Genomic DNA, 21694 nt, shown 5'->3' on the forward strand with positions numbered 1-21694 from the left:
CCCACAGTGCCCAGTACACCTATAGATTCAAAGGAGGCACTTCCTTCTCCCAAAAACATAGCCAGGCTTCCCCCACAGCGTTCCCAGCCTCTACTGGACCCAAAACCTGAGCTCCGAGTTTGACTAGTTCCAATTTTATTAAAAGAGTGCAGGAGATATAAAGTGGAAAAAGTGACAAAAGTGAATACAGAGTTCACTCTAATTTTAAGTAAAAGCACACAAGCACAAGCAATTCTGCACAAAAGCCACCATATTCCTAAAGGAACAAAATTAATCAGCAGTCTAAAAATGACTATTGATATAATTTCTCTTTCAACAGCCACACCAAGACAGTAATAGGCTATTTCCTATACAGCAAAAAATACCTTCATAGAGAGGTGGCTGGCCACAGTACTTCTACAGACCACTGGAGACTCCTCTACAATGACCTCAGCTTCCAGGAGGCAAAGATGCCCCACTCCAGTGCAGAAAACTATTTTTCCTATCTCACAATGCCATCAGTTTATCTTTGTATATTTGGGCACAACTACGACCAAGCCCTGCCACACTGCTTTCAACCCTTGTGTACACGCTAAATAACATGAACATAGTAACACAAAAACCAGGCCTTTAACCATGTTAGTGTAGCTTTGAACTACTTTCACTTTAAAACTTAATTAAGCTATTATGGGGGGCAACACGTAGCTGAAATTTAAGACGAGTCCTTCAAATTCCTAGTGGCTATTGACGGATTCCATTATCGGATATGAATGAACAGTACCTTCATTATATTTTTGGCAGTTATGTGGATTATAGAAATAAAAAGATAAAAGAAACCTGTTAAGTCATCTAAGTTGACTCTTGTCTGCCCCACACTCTCTGGCCCATACAAGACTATTACCTAGAATACTTTATGCAGTATATTTTTTACTGACCAAAGCAATGGGGCTTTCACCAATATCAGATAGAACTTCACCCAACATCTATGCAGTTAATTCTGTTTTAATTTGTATAAAAGATATAAAAATCTAACTATAAACCTAGCTGCCTTTGAACAAAGTGATTGTTTTAAATTAAAAGAACCCTAAAATTAACCGAGCATTAAGGAATGAATAATTCACCTTGGTTCTGCTTTTGAACCAGTTAAGTCACCTTGATTAAGTGCTTTGAAAACAGTGAAACTTCATATCTCATTTTCCATTCTCGTATATTGAGGGATTTTTTTTAAAAGGTTAAACCCTGATAAGTCATGCTAGCTGCACCATTATAAATTATTACCTGAACTTCGGAAGTCATCTGTCCACATTCCAGAGCTGTGAAAATGAGTGGGGGAGGGATATAAGGATTCCTGCCTGTCATTAGGTGGATTAAATACATTTAACTATCAAGTCTTCCCTCTAAAACTCAAAAAATAAAAACAAAAAACACCTTCCAATGAGCAGCATCTAAAAATGTACAAATAGCTAGAGCTTTGCTCTGTTCCAGTCTCTAGTCACACTAAGTCCGTGGTTCTCAAACTATTGTACTGGTGACCCCTTTCACACAGCAAGCCTCTGGGTGCGACCCCCCCCTTATCAATTAAAAACACTTGTTTATATATTTAACACCATTATAAATGCTGGAGGCAAAGCGGGGCTTGGAGTGGAGGCTGACAGCTCGCGACCCCCCAGTTTGAGAACCCCTGCACTAAGCATAGTGTTGCAATCTAATGCAACAGTAAATTAGACTTTTGTTTCCAATTACAGACCAAAAATTACATTTTAAACAAAGCTGCTGCAAAAAACTACATGCATTACCAAACAAGAACGTCCCAAATTTTCAGCCACTAAATGTTCTTCAGAAATGACCTTGTTATTGAAGGGTCTGCATCTATGTGGCTGCCAAATAAAATGTCAGGTTGCACAACAGACTCAGAGTCTTTACTCTAGACTTTTGAAAAAAATTCTGTGAACCTGTTATTTGCAGCAGATAACAGAAGCCCTGATTTCTACTTCAAAACATACTAACAAGCAAGCTGAACACTTAAAATGAAGGGCCCATTCTGCCACTTTTACTCATTTTGAGTAATATTTAACTGCAAGGTGTCCCATTGATTCTAATGGGACTAATTGCAGGGTGAGGTACTGTAAGAGTGGCAGAATCATGCCCTAAACATTTAGAAGTCACAGCACCGGCAAATAATTTGAGGTATTCTGCTACCAGCTAGCTATCTCAGGCATTTCTAAGGACCCTATCACTGTGATATCTAAGTGCCATGTAACATCTCACAGCTCAGATGGTGGAATACTTGGATAATAGCCAAGCGGCCTGGACTCCTCCTCCGGCTGGGTCATTAAAACTCTCTGAAGGGGGGAAAAACAGGCTCTAGTTAAGCAGTATCTCTCAATCTAGAAGCTCCACCTCCACCAGTTTGTTCACTGGACAAAGATGTTCCTCAAGGAGACAGGTAAGTCTATTGTTCCTAATGATTACTTAAGACCCCTGCAACTATAATCACATAGATAATGACCAGGTTTTAGCCACTGAACCGGCAGCCATAAATTTAATAGCTGAGCTACAGAAAAGATCTGCTACCAGCTCTGCGAGCAGGAACAGGAACCGAGCAACTGACAAGTGGCTGGAGACATTTTCTTTCATACAAAAAGAATCTTCCGAAGCTTTCATCAGCACAGGCAACAAATATTTAGGCTGTAAGAAAACAATCCACTAGATGCAATAGATTTAAGGAAGACGCCACTAAAGCTAACAAGACTTCCAGCCAGGAGATTCATTTCAACAGTATCTTATGTCACTAGAAGTGCATGATTTGCATTAATGCAAAAAACAAGTATGTCAGTGCCGCTCCCAGAGGTCAACCCCCAACATGTAATTGTCACTTACGTTCCACATTAAGAACTACACAACATGAAAGACCTTTGCACATATTATATTTATTCCAAGCTAGGTATTGCTAACATATCCATCACAGTAACACCCCCAAGTACTTCTGGAGTTTGTATACAGCTATCAAGGTTACATTTCACCTTAGAGAATCAGGGTTTCCTTGAGACTACAGGATGAGGGAGGGAATAGGACACAATATAGTCTCAATGGTTACAAACCAAACAAGACATTAAGTTCTGTTAAGAAATGGAGAATATTTGAGATATAACTGCATTACAGAAATCAATGGTACTCCCTTGGCTTGCATACTGTGTTCAGTTATGGTCACCTGTTCCAAAAAGAATTCAGCAGAAACTGAACAGGTCCAGAGAGTGATCACAAAAAGTGATTAGCAGAAGATAAAGACTTCTGTAGGCAAAAAATATAAATATTAGTGGTAACATTTTTTTTAAAGTGCCTGACTTTGTCCCATTTTCAAAAGTGACTTATGCACTGAGAAGCTTAAATCTTGCTTACCTCTCATAGAACTTTGATGCTTTTGAAAATTGTATCTTAGCACTTCTTAAAAAATAATGAATGGTTAACAGGCTTATCACACACTCCATTTACCCTCCTAAAACAAGAACAAGGGGTATAATGTAACAAATTTGAAACTGATAAAAGGATTTAAAAAAACACTTATTAATCTCAGGCCACAAGACACGGACCAAGAATATAGCACGATTCACAAAAGCTTTGGACATTTATATTGTATCAGTTAATAACAACGCATTGTCCCCATCTCTAAGCGCCTCCCAAAGAGCTAATTAGTTCATAGATTTCGTATGGAGTTTTTCTGCTTGTTTAGGTTTGCATGAATAAGTGTGCTAATGTGCACATGTATAAGAACATAAGAAAGGCCGTACCGGGTCAGACCAAAGGTCCATCTAGCCCAGTATCCTGTCTACTGACAGTGGCCAATGCCAGGTGCCCCAGAGGGAGTGAACCTAACAGGCAATGATCAAGTGATCTCTCTCCTGCCATCCATCTCCACCCTCTGACAGATAGAGGCTAGGGACTCCATTCCTTACCTGTCCTGGCTAATAGCCATTAATGGACTTAACCACCATGAATTTATCCAGTTCTCTTTTAAACTCTGTTATAGTCCTAGCCTTCACAACCTCCTCGGGTAAGGAGTTCCACAACTTGACTGTGCGCTGCGTGAAGAACTTCTTCCTTTTATTTGTTTTAGACCTGCTGCCTATTAATTTCATTTGGTGACCCCTAGTTCTTGTATTATGGGAATAAGTAAATAACTTTTCCTTATCCACTTTCTCCACATCACTCATGATTTTATAGACCTCTATCATATATACCCCCCTTAGTCTCCTCTTTTCCAAGCTGAAGAGTCCTAGCCTCTTTAATCTCTCCTCATATGGGACCCGTTCCAAACCCCTAATCATTTTAGTTGCCCTTTTCTGAACCTTTTCTAGTGCCAGTATATCTTTTTTGAGATGAGGAGACCACATCTGTACGCAGTATTCGAGATGAGGGCGTACCATCGATTTATATAAGGGCAATAATATATTCTCAGTCTTATTCTCTATCCCCTTTTTTATGAGAAAACTGAGGGAAAGCTTAACCGAACACATGAATTTTGCAATTATGGCCGAGTGGCCGGTTCTGTGGTCATTCTTATCACTTGTAAGAGCTCCATAGCACAGGTAAAGCCCTGTGAAAATTCTGTCTCCCATACCCTCAAGCCTCTTCCTATTGGCTGACAATTTCATTACTGCAGTGGCATGTCATTCTGGTGAGTGTTCTCGTGAAGGGAGAAGAGATCTCACAAGTAGCTTGGGAGAATCCCATGAAGGGCTTGATGACGACTTTACAGAAAATTGTGAACACATTACAATAGGAGGACTACTGTGTATTGTACTCATTTATAAAAAGCTCTAAGAGTACACAGCTTCATTTCTAGATATGAGTTGTAATAATCAACCCTGGAGGTTATACAAACACATGGACCACAGGCCAGCTTGATGTCTGATAGGACGGGAAGCAACCTTCCATACCATCAATCGGAAGGCATCTGTAGTGGGGGATGTTATGAGGCAAGTTCTTCAAAGTGACTCCCTTTTCCTAGCAGCATCATCTATCTGGCAGGGGTCGGCTTTAACAAGCTGCTCTTCACCCTGAAAAGATTTTGGCTAGTCATTCACAAGTCTGGGAGATGGGACTATTTGAAGAAAAGATGCAGAGACTAGTTTTGATGTGAACTGCTGGCACTTCAGCCTAAGTTATTTCACCAACTGTCAGTTTTACACAGACATTGAACAATCTGGGAAAGAAGACTGAGCCTTGTGGGGTTCTGAAGGTTTTGCCAAAACACACACTCACACACCCAAGTTTGGTGTGAAAGGACTAATTTGAGGCATTCAACATTTCTATTCACCCCTGCACCATCTTGGGAGACAGGACAGATATATCAAGCAGTATCAGGTGGTGAACAGTAATATTAAAAAGAACAGTGTCCCAGCAGGGGGAATATGAATGGACTTCACCTGGCTACGAATCGAAAGCAGTCATTCACCAAAACAAATGCTTTCTCATTACAATGACCTGCCCTGAAGCCGGACAGTTATCCAGGACACTGACAGCTAACAGGTGTCACTGTGAAACTCTTTGGTACTAGATTCTTATTTATCTTGGTTAGAAAAGAGATGGTGGCCTCTGACAGTATTTTGCAAAGACTTTAGCACTAAGCAATGTTTTCTTTAATACTGATCAGACAACTACATGTTTTAGCTTTACCATTTAGAAAAGGCAGGGCTCAGAGTCACACATTGTGGCTGTAATGATTCCATGCTTACTTCATGTGAATGGGTCAAATTCTTGTATTTTTGGGCCTGCTTTCGACTTTTACTTCTTGCCCATCCCACATATGGGTGATCTCCTCTGTGAAACAATATAATTCCTCGCAAAGGCAGATGACACATTCTAGGGTAAGAGTGGCGGCAGCGTGAGTTTACAAAGCAATTTATCATCCAGCAAAGCTCTGCAGGACATGACTTTACTGCTTCAATAGCAGATGAGATGCGAGCTCTCGGTTTCCTTTACGACAACAGCATGGACTTCTTGAAATTCTGTGTGTCTGGTGTTTGTATCAGACTATTTTCTGACACTGATGCACAAGTTTTCTTCCTTCCCACTTTGCCACCTGAGAACCCTGACAATACATGTGGGCAGTAGAGTGGGAAAGGGGCTTCAGTGCTAAAGTCTATAAAAAGAAGAACAGGAGGACTTGTGGCACCTTAGAGACTAACAAATTTATTAGAGCATAAGCTTTCGTGGACTACAGCCCACTTCTTCGGATGCATCCGAAGAAGTGGGCTGTAGTCCACGAAAGCTTATGCTCTAATAAATTTGTTAGTCTCTAAGGTGCCACAAGTCCTCCTGTTCTTCTTTTTGCGGATACAGACTAACACGGCTGCTACTCTGAAAGTCTATAAAAGTAGCAAGGGAGGAGTTGTGCTGTCTCACTAAGTTTCTTTTTCCATAAGAAAGTTTTTGAAACTGGGGGAGCCAAAAGTTTTCAGGGAAAGACAGTGGTAGTAATTTCTTCTTTCACTGCAGTAGTGAGAGTTTATTTCCACATAGAAGAGAAAGTGGTCTGACCAGCAACACAGAATTACTACTGCATTTCTTACCTCCACATGCAACCCGAGAATCCCATCCAGAATCCGGCCAGCCACAGGTGGGATTTGCAGAAGTACCTTAGAAACACCTAGGGTGCAGTGTTCAGACTGGAGTTTTGGGGCTTATCATATCAGAGAGTGTGTCCATAGTGATGCTGAAGTCTCTCAGAACAATGAGTCTTGTGACTCTCATCACCCTATCAGCTCCTCTTGGAAGCCTTTGGGATCTAGAGGTTTACAGCCTAGCAGAAAGCTCAAGTTAGTCTTGTTTCTTGGACTCACAGAATAAGTGAATGTACTCCAAGGATTTTGACTCAAGTGAGTTGTACCTGCATTTGAATGAAGGAGGAAATAAAATGGCTATTTCACCTCCAGATTTGTTTACTCTGGGTTTGGGGTGACTAGAGTATCCTACAGGCGCGAGGTGTTATAAAAATACATAAGGGATTTCAAACCTAATGATTCAGAACACAAACCAACCAGTAACTTCTCAAGATTAAGCATGAAGTTCTCCATTATGAGGGTGGTATCCCTCTTCTGGTATTGCCATTTCACCAAAAATGAAGACAAGCATTTTAAACTTCTCAATTTGGTTTAAGCTTAGAGACTTTCCCACCATCTATATTCCCTTAAACTGGATTTAAGATTCTTACCTATGACTCAAGTTTAAAGCAAAATTCAGCAAACTATTTCCTAACATGCTTTCAAGAGTCAGCAAGGATGAGGCCAAATTGCATTAGAATCATGTTTTTTTTTTTTTAAAGAAAACAGTGTCATACTAATAATTTAGCCTCATCCATGCTGGTCAGTCATACTGTGTTAAATACCAATTTAGTTGGAGCTGAGTTAAACATAGTTAACTAAGTTTCAGTCCCAGTGGAGATATGGCTTATGTTAAAGGTAGATGTAGGTTTTAAGGGAAGGGAATATGCGGCAGTAGAAAATTAAAGCTTAATGGGATTACCACCCATTTCTCACCTCAGTTTATTTGCTCGTTTAGCTCAACTTTAATCACAGCATCTATTTAAATGACAGGTTTTATGAAAATGGGCTTCCCAAAACAAAAACTGAAAAGTGGCAGCTTGAAATTAGTTTATCTGCTAATGTTACTATGCTTTATCATCAAAGATCCAGAGACAGGTGCTTGTAAAATAATGTAGAAAGCCCCATTATACCAGTTGACAGCCTGACCATATCCAGGTTGTGACTTCCAGACTGGCTTATAGACTCTTAATCAAACCACTGTACAGCAAAATTATGTTCCGCTCTGCTCCGATGTTTCTGAATCCTACTGTCATCCCCACTTCCCCTCAAAGTCATTCTTTCTGTCCTCTCAGTGCCAGTTAATCTTTTGATAGAAATTCACTGTAGAAATCAAACTTCAAATTACACCAGCTACATGAAAAGACCGTACTTCATCTCTTACAGGGATACATTTATCTAGCCCTGATTCACCTTAAATTATAAGGAAGAAGAGTGATGATACTCATCACACAGTGTAAACAAAAGTGTTACTTTAAGCCATGGCCTTTGTAACACCTCACTTTAAACATCAGACAAAAATTTCTACGTAAAGAATTCCCAAACGAAAAAATCTGGGTGTTAAGATTGTAAATATATCTCCCTCCAGAGGTGGGGGGATGTCACTAGAACTCTATGGTTGATGAACAAACAGCTTTTAACCCTGTCCCCATCTCACATTATGAACTATCCACAAAACTTAGATATAGATTTATGATAAGTGTTTCAACTACTTTTCAAATGTCTACAATCATTAAGTTCCTTCCATCTTCTATTTAGCTTATGTAAATTCAAACTTGTTTTAGAGGAGAAAATACAATGGGGGGGGTCCCAAACTGACAGGACAAAATTCTGTCCAATGTAAATTCAGAGTAACATCACCAAAGTTATGGGTAACTCCAGATCTTTACCAGTCAAAGACAGCAGAATTTGACTTTCTAGAGTGCATGTGGCCAAGAAAGGCCTCTTGTTGTACATGAGTGATAAACTCTTGGACGGTAAGCAGATGGAATTCCTACCATGCTCTGAACAGTACACAGCACACTGGTATACAGCCAAAATCAGGGTAACCATCCTAAGCATGGATGTTCACAGGTTTCCCTGTAGGATTTCTACAGTCCCTGCCCCCACTTGGGGGCTGAATAAATCCAGGAACTCAACACTGAAGGTGACAGAGAATCCCCTTTCTCTCAACTAGCCTACTGATAATTTATACAAATCCTTGGGATTATTGTTTGTCCACAGTGCTCAAACAAAAGTAGAAACACTTGTTTCAAATGGAAGCAAAGGTTGACTTTGCACATTCCATATTTTCAACCAGTAAGTGTGAAGTCTCCATAACTATACCTGCCACTTTCAACATCTAACCACCATTTGCTACACATCTAGAAGTCAGTTAGTCACTGAAATTCTCACCGATCAATGCACAAGAAAAGAATCCTTACTTAAAACTTAAAGGATAGAGAAATTTTACTTCTAATAAAGCTGCTCTTGGGGCTTGGAAACACTTTGTAGTGAAATATAGAATTTTATTAGTAGAAGATATATTCCTATAGGAAAATTTACCCTAACATATCAATTCCATGTGAAGATCAAGAAAACAAAATTAAACAGCCTGCCAATCCACACCAGAGATTACACTGTGTCCAAAACAGAAGGATAATTTCAAAAACTCCATGTATCTGTCCACACTGACTGTTTTTTCCACTGTCACCGTGAGAGATACGAACTACAGATCACATGTTCATTTTAGGCTATATCTGTGGGGACATCAAGAAAAATTCAGTAAGATCTTGGGTGAGGTTTTGGGAATATCGGAAAGTAAATCAAAGTTCAGTAGAACCTGCAAAGAGACTTTGGAACCTACGTAGTATACGGGCCTTTAAAACACATCTACAGCCGTACTACATTATTCCACAGTGCACAGGTTTTCGAAGTATGGTACACAGACCATTGGTGGCCCTTGAAGAGTTGGCTGTCAGCTGGTGTTGCCCTCTCTTCCTCATTTCGAATTCTAAATCTCATTAAAAAAACTAAAAGTGCATTAATCACTTTTCTAAATTGTTTTATGTAAACAATTGTTGAATTTGCTACAGAGATCGTAAGTGACCCTGAATCATAAGGGAAGTGGTCCGCTTGACTATGACTGGGAAGGAAAACATGCTATTAAAATATATGCCACTCTGTAAATGTTTGAGAAACCTCTCCATAGCACCTTTCAACCTGACAGATCCCACCCAAATGCTTTAAAAAATATATGAACAGTACTGAAACAGTCACCTTGTGGTGTAGAGCAGCAGCCAGTAGGTGCACACAACACAAAGCAACATTTGGAAGTGTCGGGAGAAAAGACAGAGGCAACCACATCTCTTACCCAAAAAAAGTGCAATCGTATCTTTAATGTCCACCAGTACAGTTGTTCAGGTTTCACACACACACACACACACACACACACACACACACACACACACACAAACAACCCACAACACATATGGGAAGCTAAATGGAATTTAATATGGCTAAGTTACCCCTGATGAAATTCAAAACTATGCCTCCAAGAAGTGCAGGCATTTCAAATCTGACACCCACAAGCTATGTACACAGAAGCAGATAATTTGTTTACACCAGTTGACTGATGTCCTCAAATCCAGTTTAGCATCTGGGTAGACAGGGATGTTATCAGGAACATGAGCGCGTCACTGGACACTACTGCCTATCAGAACACATTTGTTCTGTTTTACACCCAGAAGTCCAAAAGGGAGAGAGGGAAAGAGGTTAATTTAACAAATACTTTGAATTCATTAGCATTTGCAGGCTCTCTTAGTATTAAGTTACACCTCTACCTCGATAGAACGCAAAGTAACATCAGAATACTACTTGCATGACTCTAATATTAATTTAACAGATAAATACCTTACTATAACATCTATTGAAAAAACTATTGAAACATCTACTGTTTACCATGACATGTTTATACTTCTACAACATTAACATTAGAGATTCGATAGTAGCAAGCTGACAATCTAATTTGTCCTAAAGCATTCAATAGTTTAATATTTGTTCAAAAATATAATAGACAAAATAATCAAATGAAGAGGCAGAGATTTTGATATATCTGGTTCCTTTTTTCCAATGTAATATCTAGGGTTATTTAGGTTATTTCCCTTTTAATATTCAAAAGGAGTGTGTGTCAGTGCACAGATGAAAGCATAATAAGTATACTGTTCTGCTATGGGAAACTGTGGGGAAGGTGTCACCATGAAGATCATCTGGTGTCCCCAGCATCTGATCTGGCCATCCACCCGTAGGTACACCCTTTATCTCCTTAAGTGACAGTTCTCTCTCTCACCTTGAAAGAAAACGCATTACATTTTAGCAAATTATTGCGGGTCCTATCCTATTCTGCAATTCCTCAGCAAGTGGAACTCCCCTGGATTCTAACAAAAGCGCTGTATACAGGGAGCAGAATTAGGCTGTGTGTATTAACAGCTTAGGGCCTGATCCAACTTCTGTTGAAGTGAACGGGAGTATTTCCATTGACTGCCATGAGTCAGGCCCTATAGAAGAAAAAAAAGCACATTCTCCCCCTCTACCTGGGACTGGAGTAAGAGTTCAAGATCACTCCTGGGATAGATGATAAAAATTAACTAGCAACTGTAACTATTCTGTGCATCTCAGGGCAGAAAGATAGTCAGGGACCCAAGAGACCTGTTTCTCCGCTCTAGCAAAAAGTCACAAGTTAATGGGGTCAGCATAGCAAAGCAAGTCCTAAAATAAGCTATTTTAGTTCAAATACACATCCTGACATATGTGGGACAGAACTGTATCATTCCAAATTTTAGACCTGATAATCAATAATGAAAGATACACCAATACATGTGTCGGGGTCACAGCTTCGACAGAGGACAATATATTCTAGCTCTGCTTCCAAGACAAAGGTACACTCAGATACAAAGTGGGAAGGAGGTTAACTGAAGACAGGAATCTTGTAAGAGTTCAAGACTCCAAAATGAAACTGTCTACAAAGTCAATAGGAAGAGGTATTTCCAGAACTAATGGCAAGACCTTGAAACAGCACGACCACTCTACTGGAAATGAGCAATTTTCACATTTCTATGCATGTCTGCCGACAACAGAAAAACAGGCATAGTATTATTGGAACCAAAAGTTTGAATTAAACGCACAGCAACAAGTAAACTGAAATACAGGCAAGGGTTACAGAATAACACATAGAAATAAAGTGAAAGAGAATGCAGAAGACCTCATCAGTTATCTGTAAGAGGACAATTAAAAGCTGAATATATTGAAAATATTGTTAGAAATAACATTATAAGGCAGAATAGATCCCAGGTTTATAGCTCAGAAGTCTAGTATATCCTGCCAAGCAGCAACTTTTGGTAGTCAACTTATTGGTTTTCCTGATACTTGGGTAGATGCGTGGTTTATAAGTTTCCCCTGTACCCCGATATACTGTTTAATTCAAACAATAGTCTGTTATTTTTAACAAGATGATGAGGGCCGCAGTAGCTTCATCTCACTCTGCTACCAGACTGCCTATTATCCCCTATCTATTAGAACCATAGTGATGCATCCCCAGTAACCAGCACACAGGATTCAAGGCAAGCTGACATAGTGTCACGGTCAAAGCAGCATATCAAAGGCTTCTGAAATATCCAAAAGAAATGATAGATACAGCCCTGTTATCGGTGCATGTAAGAGCATTAGCAGAGAGGAGGAACGCAGCTTCATTACTACAGCCTACCCTGAAACCACAGCCATGTCAGAGCATTAACTCTGTGGACCAAGGCAGCTTCACTACCACAGGCCCGCTCTAAAATCACACTGGACATCAAAGGCATTCAGATAAATGGACCAGTAACTGATTAGCTAAGAAAAGCCTGGGTGACACTGTCCTAAAATTAGAAATCCCAGACAGCAAGGAAAATTTCTTTAAAAGTATAACAACCTTTTGAAAGGCAAGATAAAAGAAGAAGAATACGAGTACCAGGTACCAATTAAATGTGAAAATCTTTAACGAGTTTAACAGAGCAGGGATCCAAGGGACAAGTTACTGAATGCATGGTGCCCATCAAATACATTCACTGGGAAAGAGAAAAATTCTCTAATAATCAAGAGTGAAATGTCAGACTGCAGTCAGAGCCAACCACTGTAGAGGAATGTGAAGGCAGGGCTTTTCTTTGTAAATAGAAATGTAACATTACCCCCCCACACACACACACCCCCAAAAAGCAGTAAAATGAGAATAAAAACTAGATCTAACAGCATCAAGAGCAATATTCCAGGGTGTCGGATCTTCAGCGAACCGTTCCATTACTCCATTAGTCCGTCTTACTCCTTCCAATCTCCTGTCACCACATTTCTCCACACCCTTTAACAAATAACTAAAATTAGGGCACATTATAACTACCATGAACAAATGCCAATGTACTCAATATTCGATAGACAAAATTGATATTAAAATTTCATCCTAATCAGATGAGGATTCAAAAGGATATAAAAAAACTCCAAGGGTACGTCTTCCCTACCCGCCGTATCGGCGGGTGGCAATCGATTTATCCGGCATCGATATATCGCGTCTCGTTAAGATGCAACGAACGCGCTCACCGTCAACAACGGAACTCCACCAGAGCGAGCGGCGGTAGCGCAGTCAACGGGGGAGCTGCGGCCGTCGATCGCGCGCCGTGTGGACCCCAGGTAATTCAATCTTAGATACTTCGACTTCAGCTACGCTATTCACGTAGCTGAAGTTGCGTATCTTAGATCGATCCCCCCCACCCCCCAGTGTAGACCAGCCCTAAGAAAACACTTGGAAAATTTGTCATCATGTATAGGAGGATAGCAGCAAAAAAACAACAAGTAATGGTCAGAAATAAGTAAGGCTGGCTCAAAGACCTAGCTTTGCACTGCTATGTGAGAGACAAACACTGGAAGCACTTCAGAGGCAGCAGACTGCCCCTGGGAAGGGAGAGAAAGGAATATGCAAAGCATTGCTAAACTGTGACCCCTTCAGCCAATTGAGCAGCACTGATGGATTGGGGGGGAGGGGGTGTCCTGCCCAGCCATCTGCAGAAAGATGGAAGCTGAGATGCAGGGCCAAGAGACAGCAGCAATAAAAGAAGGGGAAATGAAGAATCATCATGGTTTCATCAAGAACGTGGATGACCCCAATGGTTAAAAAGAGTACTTCACCAAAATATCAGAGAGTAAGGCCATTTGATAGGATAACGGTCTTAAACTTGCTCGCAAATCCATAGGCACATCTTGCCACACTGCCCCTCAGGGAATAAAAAAAAGCAACTGTGATAGCATAACCAAGGACACTACATGTGCACCATCATATTTGATAACAAGCACTTAGGATTGTGGTAGGCAATAATAATAATAATCATAATAATCAGATTTTAGTTTATTTTCAACAACTTCCAATGGACTCAAAAAACTGAAACAACCAAAAATTTGGATAATCCAGATCAGGAGAAAATAATTAAAAAAAAAAAAAACAGGACAGAGAAAAACAGAAACGCAAGAATCAAAGCATAAGTAATAATGGATACTGTTCTGTAAGCATATTTATTACAACACTTTCCTCATTCCAGTATCATATGCCACTAGAAGCAAGACCTTAAACTGGAACCCAGATGACAGTGTTGTATAAAATTCCAAACTATTGCATATGAAAAAGGTAAACATCACCATGTCACACTGCAAACTGATCTGGGCATAAACAAGACAAAGACACTAACCTCAGTCACGCAGCCCTCAAATTCACTGGCCACTGGAGCTAAACCCACCATCTTCCAAGCATTTGTATTCAATGACCATTTACTGGGCAAATGCCAATTTCACAGGCCCACAGCTAGTGCTCACAGAAGATTTTTTTTTTTTACATTTATCAAATGGGTTCATTTGCATTCTTTTACTGACTAATCAGTGCTTGAATCTCACATCAGTCAGCAGGCTAAAGAAATAAATCAATGAATCCAGGCCATTAAAAATTACATCACAATAGCGGCATCAGCCAGCAGTCCACCTACAAAATAAGCAAGCATCCACTCCAAGCTCTATCTGACCAGATTAAAATGCCAATTATCACTAGTCCATTTAGGTATCCTATCCCCCATAAAATCACTATTTAGATATAAAAGCCCCTATTTGTCTAAAAATCCAGATTTAGGAATCTGTCAGAAGTCTAATAATCTCATATGTAACATATTATCCACTTTCCTTTGTAAACAATTTATTACCAAAAAAGGTCTTTTTAATTGCCTATGGCAATTAATGGTAATGATTTTTCTCTTGTTTTATTCCTGTGAAGTGTGATCACTCACTCACACAGCTGCCGTGTGTCAGTACATGCAGAGGTTTCAATAGATTATGAAACTGCACCTCATTGACCTTCCACGGAGAAGGAAAAACTGGGATTTTAAAGGTTTCCTCAGAGGTTCATTGCAATTATATTTAAAAATCAATACAATGCCAACATGCTGCTTTAATATGCAACAAAGAAACTTACTGCTTTTGGTCATGGTCAATTTATACATCAGTTAGACTAATTTTCAAAGCACATAACACAGGATATGGTGTATGTGGTGGATTGTACAGCGTATCTCTGTAAATCTGATGCTGTAAAATCACTGCAGCTTTCCCAAAGGGAGAAATAATCCTTCATATTTAAAGGAACACTGTCAATTGTTTAGAGAGGTTTACTGCTTATCTAAAGAAAAAGATTTTGGAAGGTCTTAAATTAAAAAAATGACTACAGTCTGTTCAGAAAATGTATATGTAAACAAGCCACCAACTGTAGCAGGAAAACATTTAGGCCTTTTAGAATGCAGGGTATAAGCACATGACGGGACATTCGTTCTCTTCTTCGTTGCACAGAGACCTGATGCTTGCTGAATACAATATAGTCACTTTGCAGAAGAGTCCAGATAGAGATTGCATCAATATGGCAACTTGTGTTTTGGGATAGAGGCCATGTATTCAAAATGCAGTTCAAGTTGGTGCTCAGATAACCAGAAGTCCAATGTGTTGTCTTCTGGCTACCAAAAATTATCTCCCCTTGTACTCAGCTCCCCATGCCTTCCCCCCTGGATAGACACTGCCCTTCCCACTGAGAAAAAAACTAATACTACAAGCCCCTACAAGGGAGTGCACCCAACACTACAAATGCAGTCTCCAAGGCCAGACATACACGAGGAAAAAGCTATGTTTTCAAAATGTGATAGATAACACATTTTAAAATCCTAGGGTAAGCAGGGCCAGTTGTAGTTTTAACATTTCTTGATAATTTAGAGAAAAGGAATCCAAATTTAACAAAAGGTAGTATGTGGAGAAAACAGAATGGGAAGAGCACAATATTTTAAGCAATAATTCAGTTAAGACACAGCTCAAGAGAATACTTTAATGTTGACAATAATCCCACCATCCTCCATAATCAAGAAACAGAAAGCTGTTAAATTTACAGAAGAATAAGGGAAAACTAAAGGATCTCTTCCATAATAACCCTGCAAAACTCCAGAATGAACATTATGAATATAATCATTAAAGAGTAGGGAGGGCTCTGCACTTTCAGAAATATTGATATAGAAACAAACTGCAGTAATTCAAGCCATTCATTCAGATCTTTGCTATTGGATAACTGGGTCAACAATGACTCAGCATGAAAAGTTAAGTCTTCTTTAAAAATGTGTAGTCTTAATTACAAAGGCAAAAAACAGTGTTGAGTCCCCCCCCCCCCAAATATGAATTAATTTCCATTTGAATAACCGCAAAAAAATGAAACAGGGCATGTTTGTGCTTTATTTCACCTGTTCAATGCAAACAAGAACTGGGCAACCAAAATGCCAATTAAAAACAAGAACTTTACATTCAGTATTACACATTAACTGCCATCCTCTTCATTATCCAACACCTCCTTTGGAACTTGAGCACTTTGGGTGTTACAAAGTGAGGTCCAAGCTAGACTGGAAAAAATAAAAGTAACTTTATATCAGAATGTAACACTGAACGAACAGCTTTACAAGTCAGGAAAACCAGAAATTATAACGCGACCCAATATAACACAAATTCGGATATAATGCAGTAAAGCTGCGCTCCGGAGGGGCGGGACTGAGCACTCTGGCGGATCAAAACAAGTTCGATATAACGCGGTTTCACCTATAACACGGTAAGATTTTTTGGCTCCCGAACACAGTGTTATATTGAGGTAGAGGTGTATCAACATGGCCACTGCTTCCTTTCAAAGAGGTCAGGTAATTCCCAGCTCCTTTCACAGAAATAATGGTTAGGAACACACCCTCATCACCTACTCCTTGGATAAGAATGTCCTCACTAACCCACCTTTACCTCTACTAAAGGGGTTCCAGTGATGAGAAATGCAGAATCTATGCAGAAAACACACCTCCTTACACCAACGGGCACACGTAACTATCACAGAAAATGTTACCACCACAGATTCTTGAAGCCATCAATACATGAACAAAAGCAGATATAAATATATCATTTGCTTTGAATTCCCTCCTTCAATGTCAGCTCACAGCATGGAAAGCTGCTCATCCCACAGTCTTTACAAAATCAGTTATCAGCTCAAGCAAGTAGGGAAAAACATCAGCTCCTAGTAAATCTGTCTGCTCATTCTATTATGTAAACCAAGCACAAGAACATACACAAATATTTCTTTCTTCCAGTAAGAATGTGAATGGTGGTAAAAAAAACCTAGGTCCAAACCTTTAGTTCACCATGCTAAGAAAATATTTACTGCCACACTTGGCAATATTTTCAGACCTCACAGAGTCACACTTTAAGAGAATAAACCTGAATTCCTGGGACAAAAATGGTGCACAATTCTGCCCTGTAGGGCAAATGAAACCAAAGGGCCTTTTAGAAACTGCAGATCATATTATCTATCTTCCTGATTATAATTAACTGGCTAAAAGAAACTGTGTTTTCTGTCTCACAGGCTTTGCTAAATGTTCCTCAACACCATTTACAATTAAAAACTCATGACTGTCCTACTGATCTCTGAAGTTATTTTGATTTACATCACATACGAATGTTTTTACTCGGTGACTGTGTATCAGTGATACATACATACATACACACACACACAGGATTTGATTTCTAATCTAAGTAAGAGACAATAAAACAAAGTTGATCAGTGTAATCTTGCTAGCCCTTCACACAACTGCTCCCTCAGAGCTGTGGTCCAATCCTGCTGCCACAGAAGTCGATAAGTTTCCAGTTGACTTCAATGTGAGGAAGACTGGACTTTAGTAACTGATTATGGGAAGGGTTATTACAAACATATGCAGCTTGATACCCCCCAAGGATATACTAAAATGGATATATATGTCTGCACTGAATGGACAGGTAAAGAGAGATGACCCTCCAAGAAAGCAAATTTATTCTATTTTAATGTAGAGAATCATTTAAAGCTGCAGTTTCCAATCCCTTTGGGACAACTGCCCCACTTTACCAGACAGCGCCTGATGCATCCCAATTAACTGTGCATGCTACAAGCTCCCTGAAACAACTGGGACACCCTGATCCTCAAATTTTGCCCTCGGACTGGATAGACCCCTTGTTCTATAGGATGGTGGGCAGTGGCTAGTAGAACAGAAGGTATGATAAACTGGTGCCCATCATTTGTCATTCAACTGCATATGCTAACCCACCACAGAATTTATTTTGTGAGGTGAAGCTCGGAGGTGGCCAAGCTCTCCGGCGAACTCGTGAAGAGAGACACATTAACGGGAGGGGAGGAATGATGGCAAACCAGAGAGGAGTCTCTACAGTACCAGTAACAAAATCCAGAGATTACAGCAACTGGGAAATCAGAGTTCTCTATCTGCATGGGGATACTGGGAGCCAAGAGAGGAAAACCACGTCTCTTTTTGTGGGGACAAGGGATCTTCTCTTCTCCACCCCTCCAGCTCAGAGAATTTATAATAGAAAGAGAGTGGGTACATTTACTCCGGACCCCTCCCCTAGAAAGCACAAAGCAAAGAGGATAGAGCGGGCGAGGCCTAAAATCTGCAGCACTGTACCTGAGGACTAAGGAGGGGGACATATCTTGAAATCTCCTGGCACTGAGGGTGGAGCAGACCACCCTAGGACATGGGAGGAGTGAGGTAAAGGGTGTTAGGAGAAAATCCCAGGAACAGTGAACAGCATTCCCTGGCAGCAACCAGATACTTCCTCATTCTCCCCCTGGCACAAGAGAGGGGGGGGGCTATCCCTTGACACAGAAGAAAAAGAATGGGAGAAAACCCTGGCAGAAGGGTGGGGACTGACGCAACAGCCACCTAGAAGGAAGTGAGAGGACCGATGTTCCCTGGCACTAGGTGGCTCCCCCATTTACCCGCCCCGAGGGCCACAATAAGGGATAGGAGGCTGCCTCCTGGTACCTGGTCCCGGGGTCAGAAAAAAAGGGCCTATTTCCCCACTATGTAAGCAGGGGCTGAAGGAGGCTGCTCCTCCCCCTCCCCCCACCCGCCGCCACAAGGCACCCAGGTGGAGGGGCAAAGCAGGCAATTCACCGCCCAGCTGCCCCCATGCCAGAGGAGTGGGGGAGAAACACCCCTCCCAAGTCCCGGGGCCTGAGAGACGGGGATAGTCATGCTCCATCCCCCCCCCCAGGGACTGCAAAGGGGGGCGGGTCACTCTTCCCGTCCTCCACCCCCCCCCCCTAGGCAGGGAGAAGGGGTCGCTCCCCACTCTTCCCCTCCCCCATGTCGGAGGGGATGGGGGGGGTCGTTCCCTGTTCTCTACCCCCCCCCAAGCCACGGAGCGGGGTGGTCACTGCCCGTCACTGCCCATCCTCCCCCCACATGCCAGGGTGGGGGGGGTCGCTCCCCACCCCTCCCCCCACGTGCCGGGCCGGGGGGGTGGCTCCCCCCTCAGGCCGCGGCAGGGGGTGGGGCCCGGCCCCATTGTTCCCGGCGGCGCAGGGGGAGGGGCCGGCCGGGGGGGGGGGGGGCGATACCTACCCTGGCGGCGGCGGGTCCGGCCCGGGACTCCGGGACGGGGAGGAGGCGGCGGCGGCGCCATGTTTCTCCCCGGGCGGCGGCGGCGGCGGCGGTGGGGGCTGGCGGGGGGGGGCGAGTCCCTCGCGGGGCGGGCTCGGCCTGTAATGGCGGCGGCTGCCGCGACTCCTTCCTCCTCCCCTCAGACTCCGCCGCCGAGGGCCGCGGGAGCGAGCGAGCGAACGCGCGCGCGGGCAGCAGGGGGCGGGGCCGCGGGCTCCGGCAGGGCGGGGCGGGAGAGCGCGCGTCGGCGTGCGCGCCACCCGAGGGAGCGGGGGGGCGCGCGCGCGCGGGCAGCAGGGGGGCGGGGCCGGCGGGGCCGAGCTGGCTGCACCACGCGCGGCCACACCCCTCCTCCAGCCCCAGGCGTGACCCCCCCACGCACACTCCTCCAGCCCCAGGGGTGACCCCCCCACGCACACCCCCAGGCGTGACCCCCCCACGCACACTCATCCAGCCCCAGGCGTGACCCCCCCCCACGCACACCCCCAGGCGTGACCCCCCCACGCACACTCATCCAGCCCCAGGCGTGACCCCCCCACGCACACCCCCAGGCGTGACCCCCCCACGCACACTCATCCAGCCCCAGGCGTGACCCCCCCACGCACACCCCCAGGCGTGACCCCCCCACGCACACTCCTCCAGCCCCAGGGGTGACCCCCCCCCCACGCACACCCCCAGGCGTGGACCCCCCCCACGCACACTCCTCCAGCCCCAGGCGTGACCCCCCCTCCACGCACACCCCCAGGCGTGACCCCCCCCACGCACACTCCTCCAGCCCCAGGGGTGACCCCCCCCACGCACCCCCAGGCGTGACCCCCCCCACGCACACTCCTCCAGCCCCAGGCGTGACCCCCCCTCCACGCACACCCCCAGGCGTGACCCCCCCCACGCACACTCCTCCAGCCCCAGGGGTGACCCCCCCACACACACACCCCCAGGAGTGACCCCCCCCACGCACACTCCTCCAGCCCCAGGCGTGACCCCCCCCCCACGCACACTCCTCCAGCCCCAGGCGTGACCCCCCCCACGCACACCCCCAGGCATGACCGCCCCCTGCCGCCACCTATCCCCCACTGCCCATGGCTCCCACCCATTCCCCCACCTCCATGCCTATCCCCACCCCCCCAGCACACACCCCCACGGGCTCCCCCCCACTCCATGTCTGCCCACACCCAGGCATGCCTCCCAACCCCACACACCCCACCGTAGGGTGACCAGATGTCCCGATTTTATAGGGACAGTCCCGATTTTGGGTCTTTTTCTTATATAGGCTCCTATTTCCCCCGACCCCCGCCCCGATTTTTCACATTTGCTGTCTGGTCACCCTAACCCCACAGAAAACATCATTCCAGCTCTACGTACAAAACGATGGGGTCTGAATTAGCTGTAACCACTCAAGAAAGAGATCTTGGAGTCACCGCGGACAGTCCTCTTGAAAACCTCGGCTCACTGTGCATCCGCAGTCAAAAAAATTAACAGGATGTTAGGAACCATTAGGAAAGGGCTAGATTATGAAACAGAAAATAGCATAATGCCACGGTATAAAGCCATGGTACGCCCACGCCGTGGCTACTGCGTGCAGTTCTGGTAGCCCCCTCTCAAAAAAGATATATTAGAATTCAAAAAGCTGCAGAGGACAACACAAATTACTAGGGGGGTATGGAACAGCTTCCATACGAGAAGAGATTGACAAGCCTGGGACTGTTCAACTTAGAAAAGAGACGACTAAGGGGAGATATGACAGATCTCTAAAATCATGACTGGTGAGAGAAAGTGACTAGGGAAGGGTTATTTACTCCTTCATGTAATACACAAACCAGGGGAATCACCCAGTGAAATTAACAGGTAGCAGGTTTAAAACAAACAAAAGGAAGTGCTTCACGCAACGCACTGCAAACCTGGGGAACTCATTGCCAGGGGATGCTGTGAAGGCCAAAAGTGTAATTGGTTTTAAAAAAATAATAAGATAAGTTCCTGGAGCACAGGTCCATCGATGGCTATCAGCCAAGATGGACAGGGACACACCACCATGCTCAGGGTGTTCCTAAACCTCTGACTGCCAGGAGCTGAGACTGGGTAACGAGA

At 43.4% G+C, this 21694-nt stretch overlaps 1 protein-coding gene across 1 annotated transcript in view; it reads right to left on the minus strand.

The window, feature by feature from the left end:
- The window catches only part of ARHGAP35 (Rho GTPase activating protein 35), a 102577-nt gene extending 82827 nt beyond the window's left edge, over positions 1-19750 (minus strand). The window contains exon 1 of the mRNA XM_065570932.1: positions 19571-19750. The gene's annotated coding sequence lies outside the window, so the exon portion shown is untranslated. The remainder of the gene's footprint in view (positions 1-19570) is intronic.
- Between the last annotated feature and the right edge of the window lie 1944 nt (positions 19751-21694).

Source organism: Chrysemys picta, chromosome 17, assembly GCF_011386835.1.
Source record: "Chrysemys picta bellii isolate R12L10 chromosome 17, ASM1138683v2, whole genome shotgun sequence".
NCBI lineage: Eukaryota > Metazoa > Chordata > Testudines > Emydidae > Chrysemys > Chrysemys picta.